Below are 13,299 nucleotides of genomic sequence, written 5' to 3'. Positions count from 1 at the left end.
GGGACCCTTTGCCCACGTGGGAGACCCAGAAGAAGCTCCAGGCTCCTGACTTAGGATTGGCTCAGCTCTAGCTGTTGCAGCCACTTGGGGAATGAATCAGCAGGTGGAGACCTTTCTCTCTGTATCTCCTTCCTCTGTATATCTGCCTTTTCAATAAAATAAAACAAAACAAATAAACAAAAAACTAAAAAAAAAAGGTAATATCCTGTGTGAAATAGTTAAGATCTCAAAGGGTGGGCCCGGTGTGATAGCCTAGCGGCTAAAGTCCTCGTCTTGCATGGTACTGGGATCTCATATGGGAGTTGGTTCTATTCCTGGCTGCTCCACTTTCCATCCAGCTCCCTGCTTGTGGCCTGGGAAAGCAGTTGAGGACGGCCCAAAGCTTTGGGACCCTGCACCCGCGTGGGAGACCCGGAAAAGTCTCCAGGCTCCTGGCTTCGGATTGGCTCAACAGCTGCCGTTGCAGCCGCTTGAGAGGTGAATCAATGATTTGAAGATCCTCTGTCACTCCTTCTCTCTATATCTGACTTTCTGGTAAAAATTTAAAAATAAATTTTAAAAATCTCAAAGGGTGTACGTAATAAAGTTTCTATATTTTTTAGAAAAGATTTCTTTTTATTTGAAATGCAAAGAAGGAGACATATTTCCATCTTCTGATTCACTCCCTAAATGACCACAATGACTAGGCCTGAGCTGATCCTAAGCCAGGAGCTTATTCTGCATCTCCCACGCAGGTGCAGGGTCCCGGGCTTTGGGCCATCCTCTGCTCCTTTGCCAGGCCATAAGGAGGCAGCTGGCACAGGAACCTACACTCCTATGGGATGCCGACCCTGACAAAGCTTCCCTTTAACAGCAGCCTAAATCTGTCCCAGACAGAGGGAAGGTATTTGGGAGTCTCAAACCAAGTCTGTAAGTGCGCACGTGGTTCCAAGGTGAAGGGTCAGGGCAAGTGGTCAGACAGGGCACACACAAACCGTGCAAGAATCCCCAGGAGAAGCCTTGTGGTCAGGATCTGGGGAAGAAGGTGGTGGCACCAACTTTCCAATTCCCACTCTCAATGGGTGACAAGGTATTCTCACAGAAACAAGCATGTGAAAGCAGCAGGTCAGCTGTAAGATCGCCTGGGTGCGGGCGTTCATGAGAGACGTTCATGAGAGAAACTTGGAGGCCATGGAGGCGCCCTGGGCTGGGCCTGAGGACAGCAGGAACGGCAATGCAGCCAGCAGGTGAGGGGCAGCTGCAGCACCTCTGGGACTCCTGAAGCCTCCCCAGAACTCCCTGCTAACAAAAAGGGACCGCAAATGGAATGAGGAGTGACCGGGAGAATGGTGCCATACGAGAGGGGTTGCTTAGCTGCACGTGGGGCAAGGGTGGTGGAGCCCAGGAAAGCCCAGAAGGGAGCTGCATGAGGAACCTGGGAACTCCTTTCTGAACTTGAAACTTCAACCCCGTCTCATTCCAGGAAAATGCTTGCTCAGGAAAAAACAAACAAAAAAATGAGCATGATGGTGTCAAGGTTAAATCGCGCATAAAGTAGACAACTACAAAGAGAATGGGATGCAGAATAACACCCCCCTGGAGAAACGTGTGTCAGAAACATGCCCACGAAAGAGCACAGCTGCAAATGCACTGTGGTTGCAAAATGAGCTACAAGTCGCTCATTTTGTATGTGTGTGTGTGTGTGTGCATGTTAAGACCTGTTTGTTTGAAAGGCAGAGTTGCAGAGGCAGGGAGAGGGCAAGACAGAGCAGAGATATCTTCAATCTGCTGGCTGCATAGGCTGGGGCTGGGCTGGTCCCACGTCAGTAGCCGGGAGCTTTCATGGCTCCCAGGTGGGTGCAGGGGCCCCAGCACTTGGACCATTCTCCATGGCTTTCCTGCATGTATTAGCAGGGAGCTGAATCAGAAGTGGAATAGTTGGGACTCAAACTCATGCCCTTATGGAATGCCAGCCCCATAGGTGGCAGCCTTATACAGCCAGCTGAGCTACAAGTTTGTAAACAATAATCCACGACACTAAAGAACAGCATAAATCAGTGCTGGAAGAACTGCAAAGTAAGATTACAAAACTTACAGAAGAATGAACAAACATTTGAGAATTATAGACAAGAAGGAATATAACAGATAAAGAGATGGTGCTTAAAACATCAGGGACAGCACTGTGGTAAAACTAACTTTGCCGCCTGTGGGGTTGGCATCCCACAGGGGTGACCGTTTGAACCCACTTGTGATCCAGCTCCGTGCAGATGTACCTGGAGAAGCAGTGGAGGATGGCTCAGGCACCTCTCCATGTGTCTCTTTTTCTGTAACTGTCTTTCAAATAAATAAATGGATAATTTAAAAAGATGTAAAAGAGGAAGCTTTAAAATGAAAGATTTAGCAAAGTTTCAAGAAATATGACAAACAAGAGAGTCAAATCAGATCACATAAAGAAAACCAAGACAGTGTCTGGCACGGTAGCCTAGTGGCTAAAGTTCTCAACTTGCATGCACCAGGATCCCATGTGGTTCATATCCTGGCTGCTCCACTTCCCATCCAGCTCTCTTGTTGTGGTCTGGGAGGGCAGTCGAGCATGGTTCAAAGCCTTGGGACCACTGCAACCCATGTGGGAGACCTGAAAGAAGCTCCTGGCTCCTGGCTTCAGATGGGCTTAGCTCTGGCTGTTGCTGCCACTTTGGGAGTGATCCAGCAGGTGGAAAATCTTTCTGTATCTCCTTCTTTCTGTGTATCTGTTTCCAGTAAAAATAAATCTTTAAAACAACAACAAAACTAAGATAAAGAAAACATTAAGTGTTGTATTTTAAAAAGACTTTTCTGAAATTAAGGAAAAAATGATCTATTTTCTGAAAGACCATACGAAATAACTAATATTGGCATGAAACAGCCAAGAGCAAGAGAGCATCTAGAAAAATTCCTAAATTATGTAGTAGAAAATGAAAAGAAAATGGATATTTGTAAGGTGTTCAATTTCTATCATTTCCTGAATCCTTGAAAATCAGGATTCTAGGGATTGCAGCTTTACAAGGAAATGCTCTGTAGGGGATCGCTGGAATTGGAAGTGGCACAGGACACCAGGAGGTATGTGAGTTGTGTGTCTGTGTACGTAGATGTAATTTATTAACTGCCCACTGAAAAGCCCTGAAAGAGTGGCTGAGAGAAGAGGTTCCTTAGCTAGTAGATTTTGACCTCAGACTGTAACTTATTCAAAGGAACCAAGGCTTTTGGGGGATAGTGCTGATCCCCAGCATGGGACATGACGCGTACAAGATGATCCTGGACGATCCTGTCAGGCCGGGAAGCCATGGGGCGTCACTAGGATCTTGTCAAGGGTCGTAGAGGCCACTTGAAGGAGAGACAGTCTGCTGGCACAAAGTGGTTAGTTTGAGGTTCAATAGTAAGAATCGCTGTGACTTGGAACCCAAAATACACAACAATATTTGAAAATTGTCCAGAAGCTGAGAGGAAACCAATCCATATCTCTTTGAAAACCAGTAAACGGAATGAATCATTTGTCTTGCTCCCTTTCTATACATTTGACCTTTGAGTAAACAATCAAGTGGTAGATGAGGCAAAGTACCTCAGTCTCGAAGTTCCAAGTTCCCAATTAACGGTTGAGAAAGAAATGGTGCAATATCATCCATTTTAGAGTTGACAAGTAGCGGCTTTAAGCATCCATGGCCACTGTCTTTCTAAAAGCAGAAATAACCAGGTACAACATGCACTGGTGGAAGTCAGCAGGACTCCTGAATGTGGAATGTGAATCCTTCTCTCAGTCTGGCTTCCCACAAGTACGGAGGACAGACACTGACAGGTATCCCCACTGTGGGAAACTCAGTAGGATGAAAGATCTGCTTCGACAAATAACACTGCAAGGGGAAGAAAGGGGTGGGAGGGAACCCGCACATCTGTACATTTTTTCCCAGTGGAAACATGGGAATCATTTAAAAACACAAAAATTGGGGCCCGTGTGGTGACTCAACCAACTAATCTTCAACCCATGGTGCTGGCATCCTGTGTGGGCACTAATTCGTGTCCCAGCTGCTCCACTTCCTATTCAAATCCCTGCATATGAACTGGGAAAAGCAGTGGAGGATGGCCCAAGTGCTTGGGCTCCTGTATACCCATCTGGGAGGCTGGAAGAAGCTGCAGGGTCCTGGCCTCAGACTGGCTCGGTCCTGGCCATTGTGGCCATTTGGAGAGTGAACCAGTGGGTGGAAGATGTCTCTCTCTGTCTTTCCTTTGCTCTGTAAAATCTGCCAATGAAAAATAAATCTTTAATAAGTAAATAAATAAAAAATGAAAGCACACAGTCAAAAGTCAATTCTTCATTCATTCATTACATTTTTCTGTTCCCTATGCCCTGAATATCCGTATGGTAGGAATACTATGCCACGTTTTACAGCTTATGTATTATGCACATTTTTTACTAAATCCTACAGTCAATAACTCATACTAATTTTAGAATGGCTGCAGAGATAGTATTTAGACCCAATCAGGGAATGTTTTATTATTATCTTGTTGATTTTTCCAAACGTCAGAAACTGATGGAAAAAATGGTAATGCAAATTAATGTGCCTGTAGCGGCTAATTCCATCAAAACCCGAGGCAGTATCATTCTGGAATTCACAACTCTTCTCCATCTCGGCAGAGAAGTCAGCGAATATCACTGACATGTGGATAGTTCTCTTCCATCTCATTAATATAAATGAAAGCATCAGCCAAGATTGGAGCCAGATCACACTCATTTATCAGCTTGTAGCCACGGGATGGCTGCGGATACAAGAACTAGGGGGAAAAAATCAGTGAAATTCTTCGAGAATAAGTGGGTCATGTGCAACTAAGAATACGGAGTACCTTGTGATTACCATAGAGTTAGCCATGGGTATCTTGTGTCAGTTATTAAACAGCCACCACGTGCCCTGGGAGACAGTGGCTCTGTAACCAGGACTAGTAGTGTTGATTCTTAGTATGGTAGTAACAGAACGAGGGCTTCTTGGGAGGGGAGGATCAAGGCACATCAGACTAGAAAGAAGGGGTGGATGGTGACTCCCCACTGAAATGTCCCCTTTCTGAGCAGAGGACCTAAATTTGTGGGTAGCTCTTGCTTCCAGCTTTCTGCCACTGTAGACCTTGTGACTAAATGGTGATAGCTCCATGTGAGAGACCTGGATTGAGTTTTTAACTCCTGACTGCCACCCTTGGGCCCAGCCTCAGCCGTGTGGAGTATTGGGGGAGTGAATAGTGAGTGAGAGTGTCTCTCTCTTTCTCTCCCGTGGCTCACCATGCAGCTCCATCATTGCCATTCTCTATTAGAGCCAAACTAATTGTTCCACCTCATCCTGAGCTAAAACTCTCCAATCTAAGCTTCTCTGTTACTTGAGTTCAAGGAATGCTAGGCTGACTGAGACAGCGCCCACTATTTGGCAATGTGCAGGAATATTGGTCCATTAAAGGTTACTTGGGAGCAGCGTTCTGCTTGCAGGTGTGTGTGCACAGACTGCATACCCTGTAGACATCACAGCAGCTCTCATCCAGCAGGGATGATATGTTAGTGCCAGAGGAAATAGATGGAGCAGGAGAGGCAGATTCTGTGATTCCCAAAACAAGCATTCCTTCGTGAAGAAATACAACGAGGAATGTGAGGATTGGAGGTACGAGGAGCATTTAAGTGAAGGAGCTTGGCCTGCTGTGCACACCACTAGCCCTTTTTGCTTTTTTGTTGTGTTTCCAGAAGCATTTTAAGATTTAGTAATTTTTAACACTTTACCATCTTCACTTCATATGCTACAGACACATATCTACCCTTTTTTTTTTCTTGAAAACAGGTATGTTACTATCCTATAATGTGGATTTTCTGACAATAATCACAGAGTGTGGAGAGAGTATTGTTATGTAGCTGGTATAATTTACTGAAGATACTGTTATAGTTCTCAATATGCCAAATAATATGACAGCCACAGCAGCTTTATATTCTCTCTTTAATAACTGCCACATATGAGAAACAATGTGGCATTTGTCCCTGCCTGGTTTATTTTAGTGCCAACACTTACTGCGAATGTCAGAATCTTATTCTTTTTTTTTCTTATGGCTGAGTGATATTCCATTGTGTATGTACACCACATTTTCTTGAGGTATCTCCCAACGGGCAGCTAGGTGGGATTCCATATGCTATTGAGAATTGGGCTGCTATAAACATGGGAGTATAAGTTTGGACATGTAAACTTTTTAATGCACATTTCCATGAGCTTTTGAAAGACCCCCTCTATGACATATGCAGAAATCACTTACAGAATCCTACAACTGAGTCCCACCTTGCTGATGTTTTTAGAAGAGGAGCAGCTTTGTGTGTAATCTTATGAAGGAAGGGAGAGCTGGTGGCCTGGGAATCATGGGATTGCTTGGGAGAGAATGCTTTCCTGACCTTGAAGTTCATAAGAACAAGGGTTTATTCAACCGTGCAGAGAATCTTATTCTTATGAACTCAAAGATACATGTTGTCTTGCTTAGAACTTTAAAAACTGAATGGTCCTGGTGACTTATTGGGGAGGTAATTAGAAAGTGAGATTTCACAAGTCTGATGACAGTGACTCTGACTGGTGTGCTTGGCTGGGACGCAGGCAAAATCCATGCAGAATTTTTCATCATGTTCATTTCCCATGACTGACCTATGTGAAGATCCCCTAGATGGGTGGATTTCTAAACCTTTTGCAAGAGCATAAACTTCTTTTAAAAAGATTTATTTTACTTTTATTTTGAAAGGCAGAATTATGAAGAGAAGAAAAGACAACGAGAAAGCTCTTCCATGGTTGTTTCACTCCCCAGTGGTCCCAACAACCACAGCTTAGCCTATCTGAAGCCAGAAGCCAGGAGATTTCTTCCAGGTCTCCCACTCAGGTTTAGGGACCCAAGCACTTAGACCATCCTCTGTTGCTTTCCCAGGCTGTAAGGCAGGAGCTGGATGGGAAGTGGAGCGATCCTGGCACTGCAGGCAGAGGCTTAGCGTACTACACCATGGCACTGTCCCCAAACCTAGCTTTTGATTCAACTTTGCAGAAGCTTGTTGGAGTCCCCTTGTTGATTGAGAGCTAGGAGCACAAGAAGGGCCTGTGTCCCCAGCAGCAGAATCCTCTTCATGCAGGCAAGGGTACAATGAAGAAGGCAGAAGTGGGTTGGCAGAGCCAAGCACAGCCAGGTGAAGAAGGGAATCACAATCCAGGCCAGGCCCTAGCGACCCAGGCAGCTGCTCCTTGGAGCACCTCCTCAAGAAGCCCCAGGCATGCATCGTACACATAACCTCACGATTAGCAAAGCCGTTAGCAACCTTGCATATGATGCCTTATGGATTTACAGAGAAAATTATGTTAGATTCTGGAACTATTTTTGTAAGAAAAATGCACAACTGTTTCATGACTACTAGCAGTGTTAACACAGCAGTGTCCACTTATAAGGAGAATTGAATGACCTAAGACTTCGCCACGATATCATATTGTTCAAGATTTTTCAAGAATGATGTATCACCTCAAGATCTGCAGGTGACATGGCCCCAGGAAAACTGAGTGGTGTAGTGAACATTGGCACAGTTCTTTTAGTAGACTTGGGCTTCTGGTTGCAGCAGATTAGTTTATGTCCTGTGAATTCTCCAACCAAGAACGGACAAGCTATCCTGGATAGCGTGGTCATAACTAGAGGCACAAATTACATGAGCAAAATAAACCCATTTTTAGAAGTTTGTATTATAATGGGCCCGGTGCGATAGCATAGTGGTTAAAGTCCTCGCCTTGCACGTGCTGGGATCCCATATGGTCGCTGGCTCTAATCCCGGCAGCTCCACTTTCTATCCAGCTCCCTGCTTGTGGCCTGGGAGAGCAGTTGAGGATGGCCCAAAGCCTTGGGATCCTGCACCCACGTGGGAGACCTGGAAGAGCTCCTGGCTCCCGGCTTTGGATTGGTTCCGCTCCAGCCGTTGCAGTCACTTGGGGAGTGAACCATCGGACGGAAGATCTCCCTCTCTGTCTTTCCTCCTCTTTGTATATCTGCCTTTCCAATAAAATACATAATTTTTTTTAAAAGTTTGTATCATTTTTCTGTTGAGAAGGCAGATCTATGGAGAGGAGATACAGAAAGAAAGACCTTTCATCCTCTTGTTCACTGCATGGCAAGTGGAGCATCTGGTACACAAACCAACACCCATGTGGGATCCTGGCGGATGCAAGATGAGGATTTAGCCATTAAGCTATTGCAGTGGAACTAAAATGCACCAATTTTAAATGTACCCTTACATTAGTTGTGATAGGGCAGGTGAGGTGAAGTAGTAGGCTAAGCTTCTACCTGCAGTGCTGGTGTCCCATATTGGCACTGATTCAAGTCCTGGCTGCTCCACTTCCCACCCAACTTCTTGTTTATGGCCTGGAAGATGCCCCAAGTGCTTGGGTCCCTGCACACCAACATGAGAGACCTAGAGGAAGCTCCTGGCTCTTAGCTTTGGCTCAGCTGAGCTCTGCCATTTGCAGCCATTTGGGGAGTGAACAGAAAATCTCTGTCTCTCCTCTCTTTAACTCTGCTTTTCAAAGAGAAATAAATAACTTATTAGAAAAATTAGTTTTGATAAATATACCACTTAAGCAAACTATAGCCACAATATAGAACATTTCCATCTGCCTTTAAAGTCTCTCTCTCATTCTCTCTCTCTCTCTCTCTCTCTCCCTCCCTGGTCCCAGGCAGCCAGTAATGTGCTTGTTAGGACAGATAACTTACCTGCATAGCATGCAGTTCCTGTCGAGCTTTGACTCAGCACAGTGCTTGTGATGCGTTTGGGGTGTGTGTGTTCCGTAGTCTTCTGCTTTCCTTGTTTAAAGGAATATTCAAGTTCAGGGTTTCGAAAAGCAGCAATACAGAAACAGCTTCCATCAGCTTGTTCACTCTCTCAGAGCCTCAGGGCTCAGCAAGGATGTAGCCAGAACCCTAGAATGCCATCTGGATCTCCCACTCCAGGTACCCCAGGAGTTGAGCCGTCACTGTTGCCTTCCAGGGTGCATGTCAGTAGGAAACAGAAGAGCCAAGACCCAGGCCAGGGACTTCACTAGGAGCTGGGTATCCCAGACAGTGTTTTAAGCCACTGTGCCAAGTGTCAGTCCCATTTTCCTTTTGAGTGACTGGGTGAGATTTTGGGTGTGCCTGTAACACAGCTTATTTATACATTCACCTCTTGGTGTTTATGTGGTTAAGGGAAAGAATTTAATGGGAAGGAGGCATTTGAATAGATAAAATGGACAATTTTTTTAGAAAGATTATTTGGGAAGGAAAGAGCAAGATTGAGAGTGAGAGCAAGTGACACAGAAAGAGAGAGAGAATCTTCCATCCACTACTTTGCTCCCCAAATGGCCGTATCAGTCAGATTTGGGATGTATCCTGTTCTCCTACATGGGTGGCAGGGCCCCAAGCACCTAGGTCATCCGCCTACTTCCCCAGGTGCCTTAGCGAGAGCTGGCTCACAGGCAGAGTAGCCAGGGTTGGAACCAGTACTCTGATATTGCAGGTAGTGGCTTGATCTACTATGCTACAATGCTGGCCTCACAATGCATCCTTTTAATATAAGTGTGGAAATGCATTTGTCAAAGGTCATCCATCCATTTAAACACCTAAGGCCTTGGTGTTTATCCACTAAAAAATAGATTAATCCACTTAAAAACTCCAAACATTTGACATTTCTGGAGGACTAGATGTTGTGTAGAACACCTAAACTAACTCACTTTTGTAGACATAATGTTGGGCATTTGATTAAAAACAGCAGCAAAACCCCAGACATAGAATAAAACAAAAGACAGAAAGAGAGAAAAAGACAGAGAAACTACTACACAGCAGATCCAGATATTGAAGTCAACAGAATTTACAAACGCTGTTATTACCACCCTTGATAAAAATTAAATGAAAAAAATCAACAGTTTCAGCAGACAGGCAGAACAACACCAGGAAATTCTTGAGATGGAAAAAATTGCCAGACGGAAATTCAAAACCAGCAAAGAAAAAAAAAAAAAGAAAGACATGAACCAAAGAATAATATGGGATCTGGTTAAAAATATAGCATCCTTGTAGTAGCAGGTTCAGGAAAAATGAGAGACTATGACAGGGACAGTGTTGCGAATTTTGCAAAATAGATGAGAACTCAGCCAGCCATCATAGGTTGATTGAACAAGCACTACAAACCCAAGCAGGATGAATCCAAACAACCATCTCTTCAGCTTGCCCTAGGAAAACTCCCAGAGAGTAAAGGCAGAAGAAAAGGACAGATTACTTTCAAATAAGCGATACTTTGCTAAAAGCAGCAAGATGCTGAATGTAAATTGCCAAACTAAAATTGCACACCAGCAATAAGAAAGGTAATTTTCAAAGGAATTACACCAGAATCTGTCACTAGTGGTTTCTTGATGGTTGAGATAGTAAATGAGGTTCCTTAGGCAGGAGAAAAGTGATCCCAAATGAATTATGGGGCCAAGTGTGTGTGTGTGTGTGTGTTCACATGGCAACCCTACATAATGATCATTACACAAGTGCCAAGTAACAAGTAAATCGATTCAGTATGTTCTGGGGTATTGGCATTGCTGCAAAAACATTAATTTGTATCAGATTTAACATGTTAAGACATGTAATCTCCAGGTTAATCTAAAAGAATACATAGCCAACAAGCTATAGCAAAGGAAAGTGAAACATTGAACGGCAACAAGATTTAAACAAAACAGAAAAAGTACCAAAAAGGGGTGGGGGCTAGGGGCAGTGTTGTGGTAGCGTTGCTTAAGCTACCGCCTGAGACCTATATTCCAGCCTGAGTCTCAGCTGCTCCACTTCCCATCTGCTCATGAACCTGGGAAGGGAGCAGAAGATGCTTGGACTCCTGCCACCCCTGTAAGGAGAACCTGGCGAAATTCCTGGCTCCTGGCTTCAACCTGACCTTGCCCCCCTTCCCTTGTGGCCATTTGAGGAGTGAACCATTGCACAGAAACTTTCTCTGTGTGTTTCCTTCTCTCTGTAACTCTGCTTTTCAAATAAGTAAATAAATATTTTGTTAAAGGGGGTGGGGTAGGGTTGAGCACGAACATTAAGGTAGGTAAGAATAGCATGGTGTTAACTCTAAAGCTAAGAGTAATTACGTGCTTTATCTAAAAATGCACCTATGGGACAAAATCAAATTTCATCTTCTACTCATGCTGTGTCTACTAGAATTGTAAAGACGTACATTGGCCAGATGGTAAAGCTGCATCATGTAAACAGAAGGAAGCTGCTGGAATTAGAGGGAAAAAGAGTCTCTAGACAGGCCAAGTAACCCTCAGCACCCACAGCAGATCTGGTCTACCAGAAGACCCGGAACTTTCAAAAAGCAGGCACCTGTGTCCATGGCCTCAAAACACAAAGTGGAGAGAACTAAAAGACAGCAAATTAAACTCCCAGGAGAGAGGTTAAAAGTTAAAAGAAAGAAAAACAGTTGACTAGAAGATCACTCTACGATAGAAACTATTTGTGAAGCTGAAAGAGAAAAAAAAATAGCGAAATGGGTAAATCCCTGACTACACCCACATACCCAATAACAAATATCAAGAATGAAGAATAGGAGTTGACATCATCACAAACTCGAGAGACATCTCAAAGGTGATAGAAATACGGACATTGAGAGAGCATGGACAAGATTCTGAGGACGAAACCTATGAGGCAGGCACACAAGAATTAGAAAATATGAATAATATTTAATCACAAGAGTGAATTCCATAGTTTCCACTACAAAAATTGTCGGTCCAGATGACTTCAATAGAGAACACCAATTATGCACAAAAATTTTGCAGAGACCTGCAAAAACAATTTCCTGCTTCAGTTTTGAGTCCAGCGAAGTCAATATTGGACAACAAACATTACCAGAAGGGAAAATGACAATCTAATCTCTCCCATAAACATAGGTGCAATCCTAAACAAAATATTAACAAATAAAATCTCACTGTTTATATGGAGCATATGACCAACTAGATTTACTTCAGGAATATAAGTTGGTTTGACATTTGAGAGCTCCCAGTCTAACATACTCTGTTTACATAATTAAAGAGAGAAGCCATATGTTCATCCAAGCAGACCAGAAATAACACTGACTCATTAAATACCACACATAAGGAACTCATGGCTGGAACTTCCTAATCCAATATAGGACATTTTTTGGAGATTATTTTTATTGAAAAGGCAGGTTTACACAGAGAAGGATCTAGGGACATATTCTGTGGGGGCTATGTGGGCTCACCCTTGCTGAACTGCAATTTTCACTGTTTACTTAAGAGCTGGAGTAGTGACGGGCTGAGCAACGCATGACCATGGAACCCTCCACCACTCATGGGTACTGGGGTTGGGTACAGGCAGGGCTGGTTCAGGCTGCAGCACCTGCAGGAGCAAAAAGAATAGGGTATGGGGTGGACCAGGCTGCAAAATCTACCAGTTCATACAAAGGCCGAATCGGAAGGGGCAGATGATGCCAGGTAAGGGCCTAGCACCTGCTGACATGTGTAAGATTTGGGTCTGGGAGTGGACCTGGTGGGAGATCTTGGGAAACTCCCCTTGTAGACTGTAGCTCACGCTGGTGAGCATACGATTCAGGCTTGGTTGTTGGTCAGACTGGCAAAGTAGCTCCACCCATCTGCAAATGTGTGGGTTAGTTCTGGAGGGGGTTGGACTTGTCAGGGCAAGGCCAAAACTTAGCACACTGGCATATGTAAGAGCCAGGATGGAGTGTGTGCCATCCTTGGATAGGCTATCAACCCACCAGTTTCATGAAAGCCAGGGATGCGGGGCAGAATGGGCTGGGTTCCAGTACCCAGCAGTGAGAGTTGGGAATGGGGGCGGGCTGGGACAGGCCAGGCTAAAGCATCCAATGGCAAAGGCCAAGGCAGGAGATGGGCTATGCCATCAGAGCAACCACTGGCATGCACAAGAGCTGTTGCTGGGAACATGCCTGTTTGGGAAGCGAAGGGGAAGCCCTGTGTTGTGGTTCCCACTGGTGAGTGTGAGAGCTGGAATGGGGGTGGTAGACTGGGCTGTAAATGGCTGCAGACCCTGATCATGTGGAGAATATGGCAGCCCATTTGGTACTGTTGCAGAGGAAGGTGACCTGAACAGATTGGACAACTAGCCCAGCAGACGATGACAGCAAAAATCTGGGTGAATGGAGACTTGAGGTCGACCATGTCAGCCAATGGACATTGGGAGGGTTGCCTCATGCTTGGATCAGTGAAATCAACAGCATTTCAAAACTATACAAACCGCTTGGTCAGA

The sequence above is a fragment of the Ochotona princeps genome, chromosome 10 (assembly GCF_030435755.1).
Source record: "Ochotona princeps isolate mOchPri1 chromosome 10, mOchPri1.hap1, whole genome shotgun sequence".
NCBI classification, from domain to species: domain Eukaryota; kingdom Metazoa; phylum Chordata; class Mammalia; order Lagomorpha; family Ochotonidae; genus Ochotona; species Ochotona princeps.
Note: the sequence above shows the minus strand (reverse complement) of the source record.